At 39.7% G+C, this 9251-nt stretch overlaps 2 pseudogenes; both read right to left on the reverse strand.

Annotated features, from left to right (window-relative positions):
- Positions 1–745: 745 nt before the first annotated feature.
- On the reverse strand, positions 746–3533 carry LOC102860099 (annotated as a pseudogene).
- Positions 3534–6137: 2604 nt separating this feature from the next.
- On the reverse strand, positions 6138–6697 carry LOC102866327 (annotated as a pseudogene).
- Positions 6698–9251: the final 2554 nt, after the last annotated feature.

Genomic DNA, 9251 nt, shown 5'->3' on the forward strand with positions numbered 1-9251 from the left:
GCTCTCGGGTTTGCATATATACTTTTTACTCTGTTGAGGAAATTCCCCTCCATTCCTATTTTGTTGAGTGTTTTAATCAGGAAAGTGTTGGATTTTATCAAAGGCCTTTTATGCATCAATTCATACGATCATGTGGTTCTTGTTCTTTGCTTTGTTTATATGATGAATTACACTGATTATTTTTCTTATGTTGAACCATCCTTCCATACCTGTTATGAATCCCACTTGCTCAAGGTGAATTTTTTTTTATGTATTGTTGGATTCTATTGGCCAGAATTATTTATATTCAAGGTTTTTGCATGTATGTTCATGAGAGATATTGGCCTATAGTTTTCTATTTTGATGGTGTCTTTACCTGGCTTTGGTATCAAGGATATGTTTGCTTCATAGAATGAGTCTGAGAGAATTCTGTCTTTTTCTGTTTTCTGAAATAGTTTATGTAGAATTGGTGACAGTTCTTCTCTGAATGTTTGATAAAATTCACTTGTAAAACCATCTATTCCAGGGCTTTTTTGGCTGGAATTGTTTTATTACCTTTTCAATTTCCTCTTTTGAAATGAGTCTGTTCAGGTGTTCCATTTCAGTTTGTGTCAGTATAGGTAGATTGTGATATTCTAAGTATTTGTCCATTTCCTTTAGGTTTTCATATTTTTTTGAGTAGCTGGTTCTTTTTCTTTAAGAGTTAGTTTCTTCTTTATTATTACAGCCATTATAAAATGTGTTTCTCGAGAACACTATAAGATTGTTACAGTATTCGCTCTTAAAATAGAAGGTATTCTCAGGAATTTAGTATTATAGTTGGTTGGCACAGCTGGCACATGTGTGTTGCTGATGTGAAACCACTGTCCTTCCATTAATTCCATTTCAAAATTTTGTGGGATATCACCATGGAGAACAAGAGCTCACTATTTGTATTTCTTTCCTTGGTGTAGGCAGCATAAAGTCCAGACCTCATAGTGCCACTTGTGTTCAACAACGCCATATAAGGAATACAATACTCATGTATTTTCTTCAACATTCTTACATTTAAGGGTACCAAAAAGAGGCAAATCTAAGATTTCTAGAAATTTGATGTGTTTGTTAATTTTGCAAAGGTTAAAACCAGCCTATTGAAATATCTTTAAGTGAAGAATGAGGACATGAGGAGCAAGAGAAATCAACATCTGCTTCTTGGCATTAGTGTAAATATGTTTCCTTTCTCCTTTCTTATTTTCCTTTGGTCCATTACACTGTCTCCATGTGCATACTTTACAAAGCAGTTTATTGGCATCTTGAAGTTTCTTGCTATGGGTGAACTGATAGAAACAATGTTCAACTGAGACCACTCATTACTTCTGAAACCCTCCCTCTTGGAAAGAGTACAGAAGGCAGTTTCTGGGTCTTCATTTACACCCTCATAGATCTTTGTCTCAGAAGTATGATTGTCATTCAGAATCTCTCTATTTATTTCCTCAGGTTGAACAGCAGCAATCAAATTAAGGTTTTTAAACTCACTGGAAATGTCCACTTCTCTATCACTCTCTTCTTCAGGTAGATAATGTTCAAATTCTTAGTGCATTCAGTAGGAGAAGATGCAAAGACCTCCAATGCACTATCCATACTGACACTATGCACAACTACTTCTTCTGTGGATTCCTGATTGTTAGTTACAATTTCTATATTTTTTTTTCTTGACCATTCAAATATTTTTTATTAGCAATTTTTTTATCAACAACTTCTTCTTGTGAAATATGGTTGGATCTAGCATCCATTTCCCCCTGAAGTGACACTTCAGTATCATATTTATTATCTTCTTGATGGTCAACAGCACAAATATAATGTAAAAGAACTTTTCCTTGAATTTTTTGTCTTTATTGATTCTTGTCTTGCTTCTTGGCTTTTTCCCTGTGTTTAGTTATTCTTTAAAAAATATCATTTCTCTCTTTCATGTAACTGTCATTATCTTTTTCTTCTTCATTGTCTTTATCTTCATTCTCCATTGTTTTTAGATTTTTAGCGCTTATACTTTTCTTGCAACTCTGATCATCTAAAACTGGGAGAGACAATCAATGAAAGACTCATGAACCAGTGAGATAGTTATGCATTCATCACACATTATTGCACAAGTCAGTTCACTACCAGAGATGCAATCCACAAAGCTTTTCTCTTTTTGTAATCTTTTATTTTTTTAGCTCTTTATCCAATTTTTCTGTAGAATTACCAATGGCTTTAAGAATTCATTTACTCGTGCAACAATGAATGAATGAAAATCTAACTTTTCTGTAAACTTTTGTTAAAATGACAATTAAAATAAAAAAATATTTAAATAAATAAAAGAAGAAGTTCAAGTTGCATTGTAGGCACTGGCAAAAAACTAAGCTCCAGTAATTGACATAATAGGAAATAAAGTGTTTCAACAGCAATAACCAAAAAAAAGAATTCCTTTACTCACTCTCTGGTGTTCTTCTACTATCATTCCATCCAACAAATAGCAAAACAACTCCTGGCTGTCTTGCTGCTGATAGCGTTTAAACCACACTGCCCTTTTTTTTAATTATTTTCTTTTTTATTTTCTGTGTGTGTGTGTGTGTGTGTGTGTGTACCGTCAAATTGGATCTGACTGGTACAGGAGGAGATGGCCCCTCCTTCTCCGGCAGAGCATCTGGTGGACTAGAACCGCCTATCTCTGGGATTGCAGTACAGCTTCTTGCCACTAGGCCACCAGAGCTCCCCTATCACACTACCTTTTTACAGGCCTAAGAAAAGAGTTCTTTAGGTGTTACAATTCCCTTTTTGGTTTCTTGCATCTCGTTAAGAAATTCACTCATGGCCAATGTGAGAGGTCCTGGAGGCTCAAGGTTTATTTCTAAGGGTTCTGTTGGTGCCAAATCAGGTGGTTCAATCTTCACAATTGTTACAGACATTTCTACTTCTTTCAGTAGCTCTCTAAGTACTTGTGTTTGTGAGAAATTCTGCATAACAACACTGAAGAAATATGTATTTCCCAAATTACTGAGTACTTTCACAGTCATCTGAGAAGTAGAATTCATAGGAGTTTCTCTAGCCATGTTTTCTTTTTTCCTCTTTTTTGTTCATTTTTACTCTTTTTGTAATTGTTAATTTTCAAGCTCAATATTCTCATCTTTTGTTGCTGATTTTGGAGACATAATACTGGCTTGGTTTCTAATATAATCAACCACTTGACCCAATCGATTTGAACTACGATACAGGACCTACTCATTACATATATAACACCACACATTCCAGTTTTCTAAATTAAGAACCAGGAAGTGAAGTTCAGATCTTAGTGTCATATAGTGCTTCAAGGCATGCTGCTTCTGAGAGTTTCTGCCACAACCCTGATGGCCACATTTAAGACATAGCTGAATTGAAGGATTTTCTTGTTTCCTCTTCAGACTTATCTTTTTACATCTTGGCAAATATTCCATTCCACATTCACTAAAGCCTTGTTCAAATTGTTTACACATAAGTTCTAAAGATTCAGAAGAATCATTAGTGGAAACAGTTTATCTCTTTATCCTTTTCTTTCCCATGTTGGCACTTTATGGATGGCTTAATGACACAAAATAACAATCCAAGGAGACAGAGTCCATAACTGCTGGGTTTTTGGGTTGGGAGAGCAACTCAATCTTCCTGTCTTTGGCAAGTAGAGAGCTATTTTAGTTGGTTCTGTTGTGACTTTGCCCATTTCATCTTTTAATTGGATTGTGTCTTTTCCTTTGTTAGTTTTGCTAGTGGTTTGTTGATTTTATTGACCTTTTTGAAGAACCAACTCCTAGTTTTGTTGATGGTTTCAATTGTTTTTCTGTTTTCTATTTCATTTTTTTCTGCCCTAATTTTTATAATTTCAGCTTAGCCGGTGTCAGGTTTTCTTGCTAGGTTGTTTTTTCTTGTTTTGGTTTTTTGTTTTGTTTTGTTTTTTCCAATTTGTTGGAGATGTTTTGTTAGAGAGCCAATGGTCATTTTTTTTTCCTGCCTTGTGATGTGTTTGCTTATTGCTATTGTCCTCTGATTATTGCTTTGGCTGTTTCCCAGAGGTTTTGGTAAGTTGTATTTTCATTGTCATTTGTTTCAAAGAATTTTTTTATTTTTTATTTCTTCTAGTGCCCACTCATGTTCAAGCAAGGTGTTGTTCAGCTTCCAAATGTATAGGGGTGGGGTTTTTTTCTCCTTTATCCTCTTGTTATTGATTTCTAATTTTGTAGAATTTTGGTCTGAAAAGATGCTTTGTATTATTTCTATGTTTTTTAATTTATTGATGCTTGCCTTGTGACCTAAAATGTGATCTATTCTTGAGAACGTTTAATGCTCATTGGAGAAGGTATGCTGTGCTTTTTGGGGGTAAATTAGCCTATAATTATATATGAGATTGAGTTGGTTTATTGTGTGCTTTTATTCTTCAACATCTTTATGGCGTTTCTTTCTAGTAGTTCTATTTTTTCTTGAGAACGGTGTAATGAAGTCTCCAACTATTACAGTTGTACTGTCTATTTCCTTTTTCAGTTTTGTTAGTTTTATATATATTTTCAGCTCTATCATTTAGTGCATAGATATTAATTATTATTAGGTCCTCTTGTTTTATTGACTGTTTAATCATTATGTAGTGACCTTCCTTGTCCTTTGTGATGGTTTTTGCACTGTAATTTATCTTATCAGAGATTAATATTGCTACTCCTGCTTTTTTCTGTTTGCCATTTGCTTGGTATATTTTTCCCACCCTTTTCTTTTTACTCTTTATCTTCACTTTTCAGATGTGTCTATTATAGACAGCAAATTGATGGATTTGGGGTTTTATTTAATCCAATCTGCTACTCTTTTTCTCTTTAGTGATGCATTTAAACCATTTACATTCAGTGTGATTATTGAGAGGCAAGGTTTTACTGCTATCATTTTGTTGAGTTCTTTTTAGTGTTGTTGCTAGTTACTTTGGTCCCTCCTGCTTTCTGTGGCACCACTGTAAGAACATCTCTCAATGTTTCCTGCAACATTGGTCTTATTTTTACAAACTACCTTAAGTTATGTTTTTCTGGGAATATCTTGATCTCTCCTTCATATTTAATGGACAATTTTCCTCGGTACAATATTCTTAGTTGACAATTGTGTTGAGTGGTCAATATATATCATTCCACTGTCTTCTTACTCATGCGGTTTCTGCTGAAAAATTGGCACTTATTTGCTCTCCCTTATAGGCTACTCTGTTTCTCTCTCACTGCTTTCAGAATTCTCTCCTTATCTTTTCATTCTGGCAAATTTGACTATGATATGTCTTCATGTTTTTCTTTTGAGGTCTATTCTATATCGTGTTCACTCAGCTTCTTGAATATATATTCTCTCATTCTTCATTATGCCTAAAAAGTTTTCTTCTAGTAATTCTTCCACTTTTTTTTTTTAAGGGACAACATGTATTCCTTTTCCAAATGTTACAGTAAAACTAGATGACAGAGAATGGTTTTAGCAGTTAGGGGGGAAAAAAAATAAAAATCTGGGGTTTGGCCATTAAAAGTTATTTACAAGAAGAGGGGAAAGACAAAAAGTTGTTTCACATTACAGACCTCCCTCCCCACCCCCAAAGCCTAATACTTGCTTACCAAGTCAAAAAAGAGACACAGCTGATTCACAAACTGAAGGTTTGAACTTGAGTAAGACATTTATAAAAACCTGGAGAGAGACAGTGTTCTTCTCAGCCCAGGGGCCACTAGGTACAGCACAAGAGACTAAAAACTCAACAGGGGGAAGGCTGGATACTCTGGGTGTAGGAGTGTAGGCTCCCCACTTCTGGCTCAGGGATTTGGGGAGCAGGGTAGACAAAACCTACTTGGAAAAGAATTGGGAAAGAAAACCAGCAATTGCTTTCAGCAGGGGTGAGGAAAGGGAAAGAACTCAGGGCAGGAGCATTTCACATCACTAACCTAACTTGGGAAACAGTAAGTAAGGGACCATCTTCAACTGGCCTCAAGAGGAAGACCAGAGGGATGATGGGAGAATCCACAGGAGGGAGAGGGGACGTGGCTGGAAAGAGGCAACAGTCCCTTCCTTTCTGGGCTCAGGAAGGCAGCCAGGGCACCAGGTCCAGGCAGTGACCTCACAAGGACAGCACAATTTTTGCAGCTTCGAGATCATCCACCTACCCGACCCAGCTACTCATTATGCTGGTGTAGGGCCACTCTCTGGCCTGGAGGGAATGGCCGGGTGTCTCCTCCCTTGGAGGCAGTACCAACCTCTGCCCCCTTGACTTGGGGCTCCTGGCTCTCCGGGGTAGTGTCAGCCTTCCCTTCCTGGGCAGTGTCCTCCTCACTGCAGGCACCGATCTCCCCCTGCTCCTGCTATTCCTCTGTGGGTGAGGAGGCAGAGGAATCGCCCCCACCCTCCTTCCAATTTATCTTGAAGGACAGGCCGCTCAATTTGAATGGCTTCTTGAAAGATAATTTTTCTTCTTCTTGGAGTCTCCTTGGTGGGGGCCTCCCCCTTGGCCTCAGCACCCTGGGTGGGGACTGCTGGCTCAATGGCATGGCTGGTGGCCCCAGCTGCCTCATCTGTCCCGTTCACGGGAGGCGATTCCCCTCCCCCCTTTGGGAGACAAGTCTCCATTGCTTTTCACGTGGCCATTCTCCTGTCCGTTGGCCTTGGCGGGGGAGGAGTCTGCTGCTTCCTTGGTGTTGAGGTTGCCCCAGGAGCCTTAAGAGCTCTGGCTGCCCATGCTGGGTGGGGGTCTACCAGGGGCAGCCAGACCTGCCATGGGCTCATACCACAGGGGATAGTTCAGTGGGGTCGGCCTGGCCGGCAGAGGAGTGGGCCTCGCGCCTGAGGGGGAGGGGTGTCTGGGGAAAACCAAGCAGCACCCCTATTCCACTCACGTCCTGCTAGCCACACCCACTGCCTCTCTGCTCTGAGCCAGAATGCCCTTCCACAACTTTTGCAGTGCCTTTACTTTCTTCTTCCTGTTCTGGAATTCTAATCATGTGCATATTATTTCTCTTGATAGTGTCACACATTATTCTTATGTTTTCTTCTTTTTCCTTCCTTTTTGATTCTGCTTTTTGTTCTAGCAGATGAGTGGTGATGATTATATCTTCTATTTCACTGTTTCTGTGTTCCATCTCTTCAACTCTGTTCATGCGTCCCTCCATCACATTGACAGCATCTGAAACATTGGACCTCATATTTTTGGATTGTGGTTTCTTGTTTTTCCAGAGCCTCTAATGACTTGTCTGTTTAATCTGCATTGTTTTGGATTATATTTATATTTTTTTAAGCTTCTCCTGGTCTTTGCTTGCAGTGTCCTGTAATTCTTCAAGTTTGTCTTTCACCCACTGAAAATATTCAATCATTGTTCTTTTAAATTCTATGTCAGAAAGTTCCATCAGACTTTCTAGCTTCAGGAAACCCATTGACCCTGTGTCTCCTTTTGGGGGTGACAATTGCTTTGGGCTTGTGTAGGATATGAGGAAGCCTGCTTCTTTCATGACGTTGCTGTGGTAGTTTTTCATGCCTGAGGCGATAGCCAATTCTTGATCTGAAGTCACTGCTCCAGAAGAGGGTTAGACAGACACACAAATGCAGATGCATGTAAGGTGGACACACACGCAGATGCACATGAGGGTGTGGGGTGCACACACAGACACACGCTAGGGGGAAGGCATGCATGAGGACCTGAATGGAAAACCAGGAAGCCTTGGTTTTCCCCTCAAGAACTGGGTCTACCAGCCCAGTCAAACTCCAGCTGTCTCACTCTCTCCTGCTTATGGTGAAGGGGTACCACGTGGTCCAGCAATCAGCAATGATCCTCCCCTAAGCACCACACTCAAATTCCAGCTGTCCTGCTTGTCCCTGGCGGGTGGGTCCCTGCCAAAGCACGTGGCTCTGCCAAGGCATGTGGCTTCCTGCTGAGGCTCACGACTTCCAAATGAATTGTTTTTTTGTTTTGTTTTTTAAAATAAAATGTAATTTTATTTCATGTTTGGGAAAAGATCATGTATGATACCAGTAAGCCAAATGGATCCTTACAAGAGCAACAAAACATCAGACAGAAATCAGGGTTCTCAGCCATCTATTTTCTCCTACCTCAAACTGTTTTAGTAATAGTTCTCACTCAAGTTCCAGCTGTTCTGCTCACTCTGTGTGTTACTCCATGCATGTTACTCTGTGTGCATCACTCGAAAATCTGTTTTCTTGATAATGAGTTCAATCCATATTGAAGGCTGTAGTCCTTGACCTTCTGCAGCAAGTGTTTCAGGTCCTCAGTTTCCACAAGCAAGGTTGTGTCATCTACATAAGGCAGGTTGTTGATGAGTCTTCCTTCAATGCTGATGCCACATTTCTCCTCCTGGATGATCTGTTCCACATATAGATTGATGTAATTCCTACCAGATGAATGAGTTGTTGATGTTGCTAGATACCATTGAGACTTTGATCCCTCACAGCAGCACTATGAACAACAGATCTGAACCTTGACTTGTCCTGTGCCATCCCCACAATCTTCTCGAGCCCATTATTAGTCACTGTATTTTATGATGACTGAGTAGAACTGTGCAAATATGAGCAGCTTGTGAGTATTAGATATCTTGCTGATAACATAAATAAGGTAAGGGTATTCCTTTTTAGGTGAGACCATGCAAATAATTTATATCGAATATGGGGCTTGCTGATGGAGAGGGTGCCTTCAGGCATTTGCTAGGAGGTAGTTTTACCAACACACAGAGCAAGAATCACTTTCCAGTCTAGGCTTGTTAATGGAGTAGGTAAGATCCTTTATTATTAGGTGTCATCAAGTTGACCCCCACTAACAGCAACCCTACAAACAAATGGGAACTTTGCCCCACTGTACTCCATCCTCACCATCTCCATGCCTAAGCCCACTGTCGCAGTCACTGTGCATCGGTTTAAGTCTTCCTCTCCTTCACTGACCCTGTCTTTCCCAGCATCATGTTTCTTCCCAAGGACTGAACCCTCCTGACAACATGCCCAAAGCATATCAGGTGAAGTAGGGGCACATACAAAGTAGGGGGGTCACATAATCCAGGAGAGTTGAACAAGCTTTGTCACACTTGCCTGAGGACAGAGGTCAAGACTGAGAGACCTGCCTTGGGCACTGCCACTGTCTTGATCAAAGGACTGTATCCTGAGATATTGTGAGTATGTCTTTGAGTTCTGTGTGACCATAAAAGCAAATTATCAAATGCAGAAGAAAAACAAAAAGAGCCATGGGAGGAAAGGTTGGTGTCCAGACTTTGAAGGTGGACAGGTAGAGGCCT

Source organism: Elephantulus edwardii, unplaced genomic scaffold, assembly GCF_000299155.1.
Source record: "Elephantulus edwardii isolate Elephantulus edwardi_28Jun2011 unplaced genomic scaffold, EleEdw1.0 scaffold00440, whole genome shotgun sequence".
Taxonomy (NCBI): domain Eukaryota; kingdom Metazoa; phylum Chordata; class Mammalia; order Macroscelidea; family Macroscelididae; genus Elephantulus; species Elephantulus edwardii.